At 46.6% G+C, this 15,810-nt stretch overlaps 1 protein-coding gene across 7 annotated transcripts in view; it reads right to left on the reverse strand.

The window, feature by feature from the left end:
• The window catches only part of RUNX1 (RUNX family transcription factor 1), a 169,911-nt gene that overhangs the window by 136,662 nt on the left and 17,439 nt on the right, over positions 1 to 15,810 (reverse strand). The gene's annotated exons all lie outside the window — the stretch shown is intronic.

Genomic DNA, 15,810 nt, shown 5'->3' on the forward strand with positions numbered 1-15,810 from the left:
AGAAAGAAAGAAAGAAAGAAAGAAAGAAAGAAAGAAAGAAAGAAAGAAAGAAAGAAAGAAAGAAAGAAAGAAAGGAAAAGATACCACCATTTATTATGCCATAGCAATGCCATAGCCTGGGACAGACTGGGGTTTGGCATGCTCAGAGCAGCCAGGTGCTGTTCCTGATGGGGTTTTTGGGGTGCATGAGGTGGGAAGAAACAGGGCTGGGAGTGGTGAACTACCAACATGCTCTTCTCTCCTGACTTCATATTCAAAGGCAAAGAAAGTAAGCCCAGGAAAGGTGCCACGATAGCTAGAAGAGCCCTTCTTAGCAACTTTTGCTGATTGGCTCCAGCAGCTAAGCAGGCTGCTCACCACTTGCCCTGATCTCCAGGTATGCTCTGTGGCAAAGAAAGGAAACTTGGAAAAAGCAAAGAAACTTTTGTACCCTAAACTAATCTATTTTTTTTTTTTTTTCAAGAGAAACTTGAAAAAGTTTACTAAATACAGAAGGTCACGTAGGTATCTAGTACTTACCAATAAATGACATGGGGAAATAAATTTCCTTGATTTTCTATCACTCGAAAAATATAGACCAAAGCAGTAAATAAGATCAAGTCATTAAGTCTGACACAGCAGCAGGCACTCTCAAGCCCCAGCTCCATTTCCTCATCACAGCTTGCTGTGCTGAGGGTGCCGCAGGAAGGCCCAAAGCCCTGAGACCCACAGCTACTGAGGGAGTGGGATGTAGCGGGATGTGCAGGCTACCCTGGAGCCCTCAGGCAGTGGTTCGCCTTCATTCCCCTGAAGATCCCAGTTTCAAAGCTTGCTAGCACATGGTTATCAACGAAGGTCAGAGCCTGAGCTGTGGGGGAAGATTTTGTGGGGGTTTCACACTTACAAGGTGAAGAGAAATCACAAGGACTCCCAGGACTGGGGCACAGGGGAGGTGGGGGTACACAGTTTGAAAACATGCTGCCCAAGGCGAGGGAGAGGGGACACAGCCCATGGGCAGCACTGGCCATCGCCCCTCCACAGTGGGATTAACAGGGTGGGCACGGGCAGAGGATGGCCTCAGAGCAGGACGGGATGGGGTGTCCCCACCAAGAGTGGAGCTCCGGCAGGGATCTGGCTCTGTGAAGGATCAGAGAGGAGGTGCGTGAGCTGGGGGGATCCCTGTGTTTGGGTTGAGACGAGACAGGCTGCAGCAGGGATGGAAACAGACACAGGAGCATTTCTGCTGCAGCTGGAGAGAAGTAAAAGCACAGGCGGGGAGTAATAGTGGGGAGCGAGAGGTGACTGCAGGCAGCATCGCCTGTGTGAGGGCTCTCCAACTTCCTCCGCACACTGCTGCGACTGACGTTGGCTCTTGCCGAAACCGTTTTTATCTTTTCATTTCATTTCATGCTTCTCACAAGCAAAGTTTCGACAGTGCCGGTACAGCAGGGCCATGTGCTGTACCCTTCGCCTTTCTTCCATTTGGTTTCTTGCTTGTAAATCCCCCGGGGCACTCTCCCATACATTCGTACAGCTCCCAGCACAGCAAGGCTCAGCAGTGAAGTGCGGGAACGAAAACAAAAAGGGTGAAGTCACAGGGAACACTGTGAAATTCAAAAGTTAGTGGTTTGGGCTGCATTTGAAATTAATGCGCTGCCCACATTTTGTGGGCACATTATTATTCTTTTTTTTTAAGCGTTCATATTATTATTCTTTTTTATGAACAATGTGCATTGATATTTTATTGAAGCAATTTTCCAAAGGACTTTTTTTTTTTTTTTTTTTTTTTTTTTTAAAAAAAAAACAAAAAAAAATTTAAACAAAAAAAAAAAAATAGGGGGGGGGGGGGGGGTTATGTGAGTGATGCTGATAAGAGCACTGGTCTAGTGGTTTTAAACTAGCATGTCCTGAGATATTTTGGGGGAGAAAGAGCACTCTGATAATATTCATGAATTTTATGCAAAACTCGAGAAAAATACCAGTTCTGGTTAAAGAAAGAAAACTTTTCTGCTAGCCTGAGCACATTGGTCAGGGATAAAGAACTGAAATCAATTTATGTTAGCACATGGCTGATCCTTAATCTGAGGTGTCCAAATCTGAGTACACTTAAGCCATGGAAAGCCCCATAGGGAACGCCCCAGCTCCCCACAGATGGACAGGCACATGCCCAGCACCTTTGCAGCCTGTGCAACCATGAGCTTGCACCCTGAAAGCCTGACACGCGCTGAGCCGTGCAGGTGCGAGCAGCACCACGTACGCAGACGTGCACAACGTCAGGGCTCCCGGTGCTGCACGTAGGAACCTCAGGCATTTGCACACACTTCACCACCACAAAAAGTTTCCCACCAGAGCCAGCCATAGTGAGAAAGCCACGTGTGGGCATTGCCAAGGTGTACGTCTGCATTGAGATCCGCCGGCCCACAGTGCCCCCTCGGATGGGGCAGCCCCTCGTGCTGTTCACAGCGAGGGGAAAAAGAAGAGAGCAACTGAAAAAATGTTCCAGAACTGAACAGCAAGAAACGGCAGGGCCAAAAAGTGTGAAACAGGAAAGTGGCAGTGACACTCTTTTTTTTTTTCTTTCTTCTTTTTTTTTTTTTTCTTTCTTTTCCCCCCTGCAGCCCCCCCAGCAGGGACGGAACTGCTGCAAGCGCGGCGCAGGCTGTTATCAGCCCCGCGCAGGGGCTGCGGTTTGCTCGCTCTCGCAACCCTCCTGCAACCGTCACTTGTTTTTCGACAAACAGGATGCCTCCATTTCGGCTGACAGCTTCCCCGTAACTTGGGGGCGAGGGGCGGCCCCAGTCTGTCCCCGGGGAGAGAGGGCTCAGGTGCACCCCGGCAGGGCACGGGGGGACAGGGACAGACCTATCTCCTTCCTGCAGCCCCTGACGATGAGGAAAACAAGAAGCGTGCAGTACAGGCTTGGCCATGATGGAGAGGAAAGGCTGAGCTTCCATCTTGCTCGCTTTTTTATTATTCCAACAAAAAATAAATTATTAAGGAAATCCCTGTGAAACATCTAGGCAAATCCAAGCTGCTCGCCTCCTCTCTGATCTGCACAGCAGCCGCCTATGTCCCATTGTGTGGTGCCGTGGGGATGGGGACACCACGGATTCTGTGCCGTGCTGTCCCTCCTCACAGATGGGATCAGTCAAATGGAGATGCTACCAGAGGAGTGACTGTCCTCACGGCCAGCATCACCTGAGCCTGTGGCAGAGCCAGGGCTCCTGGTACCACTGCTGGGCAGCTCCCACTGCCCATTTTTCCCCAGCAACACCAAAAACCCTGCAGCACGCTTTGCTGCTTGGGCTCCTCAGGAAGCACCTCTGGTTTTCAAGGTTGCTTAGGCTGTCCTATGGAGAAGCCTGTTGTTTCTGCAAGCAAGCAAGGTACCAGCAAGCCTGGGTTTCTACTCAGAAGTTAGATACAGCAAAAGCAAAGCACTCTCTGACCCTTCTCTGATAATTGCCTGGCCGAGGGTGAGCCTCTCTGGCAGCAGAGGTGGAGCCCAGACCAACGGCAGCACAGGGACCCTCCAGCCTGTAAACTGTACTGGCACTGCCCAGTGCTGGGGCAGATCAACACAAGAGAAAGCAGAAAAAATACAGCTCTAGAATGAAACTTTCAGAGAAAATAATAATAATAAGAAAAAGCTTTCCTTTTGAAACACTTTCTGAAAAAAAAAAAAAAAAAAAAAGGAAAAGGAAAAGAATCACTAAATTGCTGCATAATTTCTTTGCACATTTTCCCTGTCCCAGGATAGCAACCTCCAGCTTTCCTGGACTCCAGGAGATTCCTGGGGAATCTCCAAGCAGTGATGTTTCCAGCTGGGCTGGTAGGGCTGAGCTGTACCCTGCTCCTGCTCCCCTGCCCGTGGCCATCCCCGCTACTCAGCAGGCGCGGGAGTCACAGAGCATCGCTCACTGCCAAGGGGGTGCTAAGCCAGGCTGAAGAAAACCCAAGCATGCCTCTTTTCCTGGAGTTGAGATTCTAATGAGCTGAACAAATGTTGTGTCACAAACAGTTTGTCAGCTAATCTTACTTCTTTTCCTGTTCCCAAATTGCCCACAAACAGCTCATAACCTGTCCAAGTTAGCCTGCTGCTCAAAAGTCATCGGAAAACATTTTTCCTGGATTTTCTTCACTGTTTGCTATTTGAGCTGGATGGCCCAGTTGCGGTTGGAGACGTACAATTTCTGGGCCCTGAGAGTATGAACGCAATGCTAAGGTAACTTTCCAATGAAAGCATCAACATGACCATATTTAAGATTCAAAGTGAACAAGAGATCATTTTGTGCAGAGTCTGGCTCAGAACCCTAAGTCAAAAAACCTGAGGTTCTGCTTCCACTCCTCTCCCGCAAATTTCTGATATGACCAGTCTTCCCTGGTTCTTCATCCATGGAAATGAGGATCACGCTCTTGCCAGAGAAGTTTAAACAGTTTCTGAAATGGCTGCATTTGATTACTGTGTGTATCGCTTTAGCCCAGCGCGTGCCAAAATGAACTGCAAAGCCCTTTTATCAGCCTGCCTGCCCGTGGAGACAGAGCTTATGTGATAGCTCCCTTTCTCTCTGTGCTTTTGCTAGCTTTCCTGGTTTGTGGGCCAACTTCAACTAAATTTGATAGAGCAGAAGTGGTCTTACAGCTTCCATGAAACACGGCAGCAGCAGAGGGCTCTAGGTGCTCCCAGCTGAAGGGCACATCAGCATCCTCCTAAGAGATATTTTAGAGATTCCTCAAGAAGAGAAAAACCTTTGATCAGATTAAAGCCTTATCAGATGTTAGAGAATGCAGCCATAAGACCCACGTCTGTAGGAAACCAGTCTTCACCAGTTCTGCCTAGGACAGCACGTCTTGGCTTTTTAAATATACCTAAATAAACTTTCCTTGAATTCAGAAAGTAGGCTTCTTCCAGCTGAAATTTTACCATAAACCCAACACTTCCATGGAGAAGATTTTCAGTGGTTTTGCACACTTTTAATTAAACAACCCCAAACAGCTTTTTGAAACTTCCCAGTGATGCACTGCTTGACCTGGAAAGAACACAATAAATTCTCCAGAGAATTTCCCACCGCTCTTCCACAGCCACCACAGCTTTTTACCACATTACACTGGTCGTGGGGAACATTAACATGAGAGCATTTGGGTTTAAGAGAGTTAAAATACGCAGCATATTTACCCATGATGTTTGAGGCAGATCTCCATCCATCCCTATCCTAAGAGTTTCCCCAGGAATTCAATAGTGACATGATAAGAACATTTATGTTGTCACTGATCACATCAGCATCTGCTGTGGCTCAAGACAGGGCTCAGTATGCTCCAGTTCCTTCTGTCATCCAAGTAACAACACCAAAAAGGGCCGTATTATCAGCCTGAAGTCAAGTGGGGCTCAGGCGTAGTGACACAGGAGCCCAGCACGAACTCTCACAGTTCTGTTTTGCTTCTTTTGTTCTGTTTTTGTTTCAAAGGCTTTCTGTTTTGGTGGATGACATAGCCCCTGCTGCACTGATGTCCCCTGCAGAATGCAAGCCAGCCTGATTAGAGTTTTTTTATTTATTGTAGGGCACACTTAAAAGTAATGCTGCAGTAAGATGAAGGAAAAAGAAGAAAGAAAAAAGAAATCCTGCAGATATAATCTGTAGTACTTGAGCCAGCCTTTTAACTTAATATCCTCATCACTTTTTACCTACCACGGTATGGCTTGCATCAGAATCCTGACACAAGCTGCCTACCAAGTTTCACATTTATTAGTATCTGCTAAACATGAAAATATAAGAGGCTAAGAAACTACTCCAGAAATCCTTCTCTTCTTCCTATATTTCTTCTCTCTCTCATACCCCAAACCCACCTTCTATCTTTGCACGATCCCCTTCTGACTTCCTGTATCAGCTGGAAAGGGCTGAGTCTGCAGACAGGATGATCAAAGAGGGAGTGTGCCAGGTGTGAAGCACAGAAGCATGACTGCTTTTGGCCACCTGTATCCACCTAATTCTTACCAAAGCAGGAAGCTACCAGTGAAGAGAAGGTCAACGATTTAATAAGCAGGTAGGATGACTGCATGAACAACGGGGGACTTAGTTCAAATGCTGAGCTTCTTAAAAAATGAACAAATGCTTGTGGATTATTCTCGGAGCATGGACTGTGGGAGTGACCGGTATTGCATTATTCTGGCTGTGACTGGCAAGCAAAGGCACTGCTCAGCACCTGGGTCTCAGATGTCAGCAGCTGGGGCTGCCGCCTCTGTCACCCACTGATCCCCAAAAATCTCATCACATCAGCTACAACCACTTGCAGTATGCCCTATTCTCACTGGAGAACACAGTTCCCAGTGGAAGTAGCCCTAAATCCCAGAGGTTTGATGAGTAAAAGCAGCTTTGCTGGTATAAGGGCTAAAGGAGGCATGCTGTTTCTGCCACACAATAAAATATTTCTTCACATTCCTGCCCTGTTCCTGACTTTCTTGCCCTCCTTTCTGTTGTGGCTTCTGTTAAGAAGTGCTTGGAAGGGTTTTTTTATTTATTTATTTATTTTTGTCCATACTCCTTGGAAATAAAGTATGTGATTCAACATATTTTCTCCTTCACTGTATGATAACTAAGGCATTTTGGTCTCCAGCTTCCAGAAAGAAAGCTAGTAGCAGAGTTAGCAAAGTAAGTCATGCACTAGAAATGTTTGGGTTAATTTGTTCATGGCAAATGTTGCAAACAGCAGCATTTTATAAAAACCTCAATGACAAGGTAGTTTGTTTTCTCACCAAGTAAAAATAAGTGAGGGAAACTTTGCTACAGCTAATTATCTCCTAAAATAGGACAGCTAATGTTTTTATATAGGATATTTTCCTAAATTTGATTTCAATCCCTCTTTGAACAGTAGTTTCAGACAAGGGTTGCCTTAATGCTGCCTGCATTTCCCGCAGGAAAAAGTAAAATAAAATCCAGCAAGGCTTTGCAAAAAGAGGGGCTGAGTCTTGAACACGTGAAGGACTCCAGGCAGAAAAGAACTTAGGGAAGAGCAAAAAGATTTTCATTGAAAACGAACTGGAATCTGACAACCATTTCCTGTTGAATCACATTTTGCATGTTGTTTTGCAAGTACCCCTGCGTGAGCAAGTTGGACCTTCAGAGCAGGCTGCAGTTTTGGGCAGGAATGATCCCTCACTAGTTTAAGTCTCATACTGGGAAATAGCCTACCCCGCTGGTCCGTGTGCTGCCCCATCAGAAGCTGTGTGACTGCAGTGAGGAGTCATTCTCGGGGACACAGGGGGCTAGGAGTCACTGCTCATGAACAGAGGCTGAGGATTTGCTGAAGTAATTAGTAAAGAATACTGAGAGACTCTCTGATGGGAAGAGGATAATTCGTAAACTGAGGATGAAAACGGTGTTGAAAAACTGTTTACAGGCTCTCTTTGCTTTCCCCAGTAAAACTTGAACCTAAATCACCCTTCCTCGTATAGATGTCTGTCTAATGACATAACTCCAGCCCACAGGGGAGCTGTAAATCCTGCTTCATGCTGGTATATGTCTAGCTAGAGCAGGACACTCTCCCAAATGGGAAGGGACCTATTTAAGTATAAACTGTTCAGGCTGGCAAATCTTATTCCTATGTGATATGGAAAATAAGCTCTTCGGGGCTACTGGAGCATTTCTGCTGCATAGTGTAAAATAGATGCACTTGAAAATATCAATAAAAAATAATGCCACTCTTTAAAAGTAGTGATTGAAATTGTTTGAAATGTTTAGAAATCTATATTTAAAAAAATAAAGAAAGAAGACCATTTTCCAGGTATTGCAATCCCTAGTAGAATAATAATAATAATAATAAATATTTTTAAAATGAGCTTGAGTGGTTTATTTCAGCACTTTTGAGCTTAAGTTTACCCTGTCGCTTTTTCCTTTCACCTAGGAAAGCCGTTCTTTGGTTTCCACAACAGTTCAACATACTGCAGTCGAAACAGCCTGTTTCATTTAGAAAAGCAAATGACAAAACTGGGAGTGGGTGGCTGTAGGAGCATGCAGAGCACCTATGGTCTGGAGGATGTGGGTCTGGCTCCTCGCTGGGCTACCAGCTTGTTGGAGGACCCTGCGAGACTGGACCTCCACAGCAGAGGTAGGCAAAGCAGCACTGAATTTCTTTGCAAAGCTTGTAGAGAATGTGTAATACAGATGAGCAATTAAACTATCCTGTACAGCAACAACTGATTCACTGACTCCTGTGCAAATGGGGTTAACAAAGTCTATACTTGAGTGTATCTTCCAGCTATGAATTCTGTTATACCCAGCCTATGCAAAACCCCAAGCTCATTTACATATAGGTCCTGAAAAACAGTTTTACAGAAGTCTGATATTATCTAGTAACTGTACTGTAAAATAAATTGCACTTCCTATGAACTGGGTGCAGCATGCACTCTTCTATCAGTGCCCTGCTCAGGATAACGTGCAACACCAGCATCTTCAGCAGCAACTGTGACAGCCTTGCCATGTGGAGACTGACCAGGCAGGTGAGACCTCCTCCTCCTCACTGCCTGCTACCTGGAAAGTGCTTTCAGGGTCACTTTCCCAAGCTGTGGTTGTGCTCATGCAAGTCCTGTCCTTCTCTGTCCTTCTACAAGAGACCAGGAGATGGCACATGCGAAAGAGTGCTTCTCTCAGAGGCTCTCCTTGCTGCTCGGTGAGGGAGCACACCTCGCCCATCTCTCTTACACCCTTGATGTATGAGGTACGTGCAAACCACCAGCCACCAGACAGAAAAGAAAACCTCCCAGCCGACACAGAGCTCCTTCCACAACCATGCGTAATAGGCCACAAACAATTGTTCCACACCGATATTTCCAAGGTAAGACAGGCAAAAGCTTTCATTCTCAGTTACGGTTCTGCTAACTGGAGTCACACAAACTAGACTTGCACCTTAAAGCTGCATTTCATTTAATTCAGCCCCTGTGTGAACAACGGCATTCAGAGTTCACTTCCAGGCTCATTCACGACTTCATATGTGTCTTTGCTCTAAGGGACAGGCTCAGCCCCACCGCAGTTGGTGGCTGTTTTGTCACAGCCTGGGTGGAGGCAGGACGTTACCCCAAGCGCTGCTGGCTCTGGGGCTTGCTTTCAGCTCCTGGCCGTGCCTACAGAAAAAAGGAGAAGCACGGCTGGAGGCATGTGGGTGTAAAGCAGCGCCGGCTTGAACCAACCCCTCATGTATAATAACAGTAGTGAAAACCGGAGGCATGCCTGCCGCCCCCGCTCGGCTCCCTGCACACCGGCATCTCTGAGGGCTTGGCTGGTGGTGACTTGCGCCCGCGCGATTGCATCTGTCTGTGTTACCCGCGTGAGACAGACGAGTGCTTTCATCTCACTGTGCCAGCTTGCCTTCCACTACCCTTTGATACCGCAGCATGTATAAATAGAGACCCGAGTGCTGACAGGCAAGGAAGCTTGTCTGCCCACTGCAAAGGCTGAGGTGCCCTGCTCCAGCTGCTCGGCATCCTCACAATGTGTTCACTTGCCAAAAGTGGGGACTGTGCAGGATGTTTTAGCGATGCTTACTGAGCTCGGCATCCCTCGGCGCTTGTTCGAGGCTTCTGTGAATGCCCCAGGGCCTGCAAGGCATGTGTCTGGCCTGCACAGCGCAGGTTTATGCCATCAAGCCAGCTCAAAAGGGCACTTATGGGAGCTGTGGGCAGAGCTGGGGTTGTGCAGGGCGTTTGTCACAAAGGAAACAGATGCTTGGCTCTGCTCCAGGCTCCTTTGCCCCAACATTCAACTGTTTCACAGATGGTCATCTTTCTCCTCTAAAGACCAAAAAACGCACTTCAAGGGCTGGGTCAGTGCCTTCCGAGGTTTCTGGTTTGACAAGGATGGCAAGGCCTGCCCTCAGAAGAGATGAGTGAAATGCCTATAACAAATCACATTCAACCCAATGGGTTGCAAGTCCCCTCACGCCGCATTCATGGAGAGATTTGTACGAGAGGTCAGCCTTTCAACTCACAGCCAAAACCCTACCTAAGGGCAGCTCCCAAACACATCTCAAAATCATGACTCCAACATGAGACCAGAAAACAGAAAGTACAGTGCAAGAGCAAATACTCAGAAGGCAAAAGAAAAAGCCCCAAGCCCCTGACTCGGGCTGTTTTGTGTTCACTGGAATCAGAAACTCAAAACAAAAAGCGCGGGCTGAAAAACCCAGACAGATCAAAGGCAGAGAAAATGTTCTCACAGATCTTTGTGAAGTGAAACTACCCAATTTCACAGAGTTTCACTTGCAAGCAGAAGTGGTGAGCCCTGTGGACAGCATTAAGGATGAATTGGAAACTCTACCAGGTAGCAGCTACTGGCACTCTCTGCTGCTCTGCTTTCACAGCCAGCTCTTCTGTGCCCTTTCTATTTTTCCTGTTTCAATTGTCTGGACACTTCAGGGAGGAGATATCCGTACTATTCATCTACTATTTGGGAAGCTGACTCAAGTTTATACAAATATGATCTGTTCTCATAAGATGACAGAAGAGGTAATGAAGGTAATGTAATGTTTTCTTGTCCCTCTCTCAGACCAGTGACTCACCTACCCTGTGGCTGGTAACAGATGTCTTGGAGGCAGCCACAATTTGTTTTGTAGACAACAGACCTGCTTACATGGGAAACTTTCTTTCCAAGCTTTAGCAGAGACTGGTTTTTGCTCTGAAATATGGCAGTGAGAGATGGAGGGAGAACTTAAAACCTTCCAAAGTACCTTCTTTTCCTGGCTGGTGCATATAAAGAAACTGCTATCTGTATACAGACTCAGCTGTTTTATGGACCCTGGCTTTCAATAAATTTGGGGTTTCATCAGTATTTCATGGCAACAAGCTCTTGATTGCAATCACCCGCTGTTTAAAACTATTTCTACCGTGCTCTGCCTCATTGACTAAGCACAGAGAAAGGAGGAGGAGAGGGTGAGCTGGCTGTCAGAGTTGTTTTAGGAAAACCCAAACAAATAGAAAACACAAGTAAATAAATCAAAACTGAAAAAAAAGGAAAAACAAAAACAAATCAAACTAAAAAAAACAAAACAAGAAACAGAGCAAAGGCATATTTGCACACTGCAATGTGTGGAAGCACAGAAAATCTGTCAGCATCAGCCCCTGCAAGGGCTGGAGTACTTTCCTGAGCTCTCCCATTGCATGATGCCATTTCTTTCCTACCTGTCAACACAAGCAGCCCAAGCCTCTTGACAGAGGTCTTGATAGCTACATGGGCAGTCTTCCTCCTCCACTGCAGCAGCCTTCAACGTACAAGCCCTTGCCCCACATGTGTAGGAGGAAGACAGGATTCCCTTTCTTGTCGCAGAGCAACCTCAAAATATTCCTTGTGGAGGCACCATAGCTGGCAGCTTCTGCAGAGCACTGGCCCACTTGATCTTTTTCCTGCAAGTGGCATTTTGCCTGCTCCACATCTCACCTCTCTGTTCCCCAGCCACACAAAAGGACCCACCCCTGACACTTCTGCCCAGACCTCTGGACAGCCACTTTGGAGATGTCTCCCCTGGGACCAGCGCGTCCCTGATGCGTGTGGCCGGGTCACACAGTAGGCTGAGTGTCTCCTGTTGGTGGAAAAAATATATTTTAGCAGGAAATGCTTTCACTGTTCCTTAGGATTGTTCCTCTTAGCTTTTAAAAGAAAGTATGCCTATTTCTAAATCTGAGAAGACTTTTATTTGACTTTGTTTTGCTGTGGCCTCTCCCCTCTAGAATAACAGAATGATGCAAATATTCATCCTGCATTTAGAAGTAAAATTCTTCAGGAATTCATGAATTACTTCCATCAACTTGCCAGTATCACTGGCCTTCACATGCACTTAAAGATAAGCAGACTGTTTTTTTGGGGTCATGCCTTAGCAGCCAAATTAAACTATGGTTATCTTCTAGACATGAAAAAAAAATTGAGTTTATTTTATATTCGTATTGCATGTACTGGCAGTGTAGGGAAGAGACTTTTATTTCCCATCAGAGAGCTCCTTCAGAGCTGAAGCTTGGCTCTCAGGCTTAAAACGGTGTGAAGGTAGAGCTGCCATGCAGCACTCTCTTGTTAATGACCACGGGATAAAGGGCAAGCCAATCCTGGGTATCTGCACACCAGCCCAAACCCTAAGCCCTCTCTGAGACTGTCATCACAGTGCATCACTACACTGAGTTCGACTGGTTAAACACTCTGGCCTCGGAGAAAGTCTCTTGATCTTACCAAAGCAATATATTCATCTCTGTCAGATACTTCACCCCACCCCTTGCTTCACAGGAATTCCTGTGTTCAGGTCTCTCAACGTTTCTCAAGGCTTTTAAGTGAATCAAGTCTCAAAACAGAGAGAAGGCTGTGTAAATCAGACATTGTGCAAGTTTTTTTTTTTTTTATTTTTTTTTTTTTTTTTCCAGTAAGCCAAGGTTTTTATGAGCTTTAGTTCAATTTCCTATTTGCAAGATGCAGTTAGCATTTTATAACGCTGACACAAATTAACTCTTTGTAAGAGTTCAGGCAGCCTGCAAAAAAAGCCGGACAAGTTTCCTCACTATGCAGTGTCAACACAGCCTATGCCATTGAGAAAAGAGTGTTTTCTTTTACCGAGTGAGGGAATGAAAAGCCTTTCCAAATGCACGTGTGTGCTGGGTACCATGCATCTCCCAGAGAAACATGTTTTTTGCAGAGCTGCTCCTAGTGTGTGATTACTTCTACTGATGTCACACACGGCGACCTGCAGGGAGAAGCTGTGCCAGCAGCAGGTGCTTTCTGCAGCGCTCGATGCCCCGCCATGACCACACAAGGGCTGCTCCTGGAAACGCTCAGCACAGAGGCGAACGCTTGCCTTGATTTCAGCACGGGGTTGTGCAGCCTGCTGAACAAACATGGGGCCACTGGCAGGAGACAAGTTGCCACCAACCTGCAGTGAGAAACTGTACACTTGGATATAGCTGTCCACAGGACCAGGCGTGGAAGCCCTTCCTGAGCAGAAGGAGCTTCTTGCGATGTTTTTATTTAGCATTTGCAAAGGAGGAGACCTACAATGGCTGGGCACTACCAGCACATTATAACTAAGAAGAAGGTATGTGCAGTGTGTTTTTCCATGCTGTAATTGAGCTCTGCTGGAGTTTATTTCCATTTGATAAGAAACCAACAAAATGTTGCACCACAAGGTTTCATTGCCTTGATTAATTAACAAAAAATACAACAAAGGAAAAACCAGGAGCAACCTTCTTTGTATATTGAAATAATTAGACCTTGCAGCAAAAGGGAAAATGAGGAAAAAGTGCCCTCCTGGAAAATATTATGTTCCATGCTATTTAGAACCCCATAAAATCCCATGCTTTTATAAAAAGACTAGTTATGCTGTCTTCCTTTGCAGGCAAAATTGTTAGGAAACCTTACAGGACAGCCTAACACCCCCTAAGAAAAATATAGATGCTATGGGGTGGGGTAATATCATGTAATTATCTAGGCCACTTTTAAAAACTACATACGCACCCTTTAACAGAAGGCTCTCCAGTGGGCCTTGTTTTGGTCCTCCAAGATACCACTGCCGTGACCCAGCCTGTACACAGGAACCTGCATCCACCCTTAAATAGGGGCAGCAAAATCGTCCTTGTCCTTCAAACCTTGCTAGAGTAACAGTTGAAACTACAGCCTTTCTGATACTATCCCGTGTATGAGAAAGGGATGCACTGCAGCTACACACTTACAAAGGCTCTTATTTTGTGCTTCTGACACGCAGCCCAGGCCATAAACTGGAAGAGGCCATAAGGAAAATGAGGCCGTCATTAGAAGCGGAGCCGGTAAGCATTTGAATGCGTTCGGCAGGCAGAGCGCGCCGCTGGAGGTTTCAGTACAATCCTCATTTCTTTACCTAGTGGCAGAAGCAAGGACCTGGTGTGGTGTGATAGAAAAAGGGCCATATCCTTTGTGGTGTACCACATTCAATTAATGTGTCAGGCTTTCTATGTCTGCCACTGCTCACAGGGGCTGGAACAATTGTTCTGCTTCCCCACTCCCCTCTTTTTTCCCAATTTTCACATAGTATCATGCTAAAAAAGAGTTATGGATTTCCTTCTCAGAGTACTGCATGGACTGATAAAGTGAAATCCACGGCAGAAAACAACTTGTTATTTTTCCCTTTAACTCATAATTTCAGTTAAGAGAGAGTGCAATAAATTTTGGCGGGAAAAAAAAAAAAGAAGAGACGTTTTTGGACATTTCTAATGACCAGTCTATGTAAACACTGTTGAGAAATATGGGTGAGAACAATCCACCCTGGGGATGGTTATTTTTCTTGCTCCGAGGCCCAAGCATTACTTTTCTTGCGCCCAGGGTTTTGAAACTGTTCAAAGTTCATTTTTGAGCAAAGACAAGAACAAGAAAGGAACAGCTGGAAAACCGTCGGGGGCTTCCACGTTTAAATGCAATAATGTTTCACAACGGTGTGGTGTTTGCTTTATAACCCAACTGAAGTGCCGTTGCCCAAACTCTTCTAGCGCTATGCAGCTGCAGTTTCATCTTGCTTGTGCTGGGTACATACCAGGATGGGTACCTGGCTTGTCAGCGTTGGATTCTTTAAGGTATCCAATGCAGTAGGGACCTAGCCCATGAAGGAGTACAAATTACTGGTACTACAACACTAACAATAATAATACAAACAGTATTAAAGAGGATAATAACACCCACGGAGAAGCGCTGAGCGAAACCACTTGCTGGATTAAGCAGCCTTAATGAACCTCCACCTTGCCTGGACAAGAGAAAATCGGCCCTTGGTCCTCAAGCAGCCGCTCCCCAGCCCTCTGGGCTCCTGCCTGCAGCATGACTCCTGCTGTCCCCAGACCGTCCCGCCGGCTGGCTGTGCCCTGGCATGCTGCAAGCACTGCCCCGGGAGGCTCACTGTTTGCTATTTTATCAGAAGGACAGAATTTCCTCAACAAGCCTTCCTGTGCTACAGATTAAACAGCAAACAGTTGGGTGAGCTAAAAAAAAAAAAAAAAAAAAAAAAAAAAAAAAAAAGCTGACGAATCGCAAGAAGATCCTTCTTGTTATTCAGGCAGTATTGCTTCCTTTGCTTGGTAGCGGTGCTGGGGAAACGTTAGTACCGGAGTCAGCCGCCTCTTGCCAAACCTCCGGCATCTCCCCTGCGCCGGCTGGGAGATGCTGCTCGCCCGCCCGACCCGCGCAGCTCGCCGCGATTCAGCTCCCCACTGGCGTCAGGAAAGACAGATGCAGAAAAAACTTGAAATGCAGAGGGGGTGGTGGTGGGGACAAAAAGAAGAAAAGAAAGTGAGGAGGGACGGAGGGACGGCGGGTGGTTCGGCACCATGCCTTCAGCAGTCACCGGTTGGCAGGAGCGGCGCGGGGCTCGCCGAGCGGCTGCTGGCTGTGACACAGCAGCTGGGACGAGCCTTCCGCATTCCTGGCTCGAGTATTAATATGAATAACGCATGACTCACACTGACACCACCAGCGAGGCCGGGAAACTGTAGTCTGCAGCTATAAAGAGCTACACAGCGCTGCCGTCTTGCAGCGCGCCGGCCAAGTCTGATGAGCGATCTGTGCCTGGCTGTGCTCACTGTCATCCGGCCGGGCACGGCGCTGCAGAAGGGGCTCGGATGCTCAGAGGGTGTACGTGGAAGGGGAAAAGTTCAGCTGTATCATGAGCTATTTGGGAAGGTAGTTGCGAGAAAGCAGGCAAGTTTCTCGTGCCGGTCCCTGGCTTACTTGTATGAATAACCCATGACTAAAGCAACAGCTCCACAGGGGGTTGTGAGAATCTCTGAGCGAGTCTCCGAGCACACTTGGTCACTGTGAAATGGGACAAATTGCCGGGTGCTGCAGTCCAACT

Source organism: Oxyura jamaicensis, chromosome 1, assembly GCF_011077185.1.
Source record: "Oxyura jamaicensis isolate SHBP4307 breed ruddy duck chromosome 1, BPBGC_Ojam_1.0, whole genome shotgun sequence".
Classification (NCBI taxonomy): Eukaryota; Metazoa; Chordata; class Aves; order Anseriformes; family Anatidae; genus Oxyura; species Oxyura jamaicensis.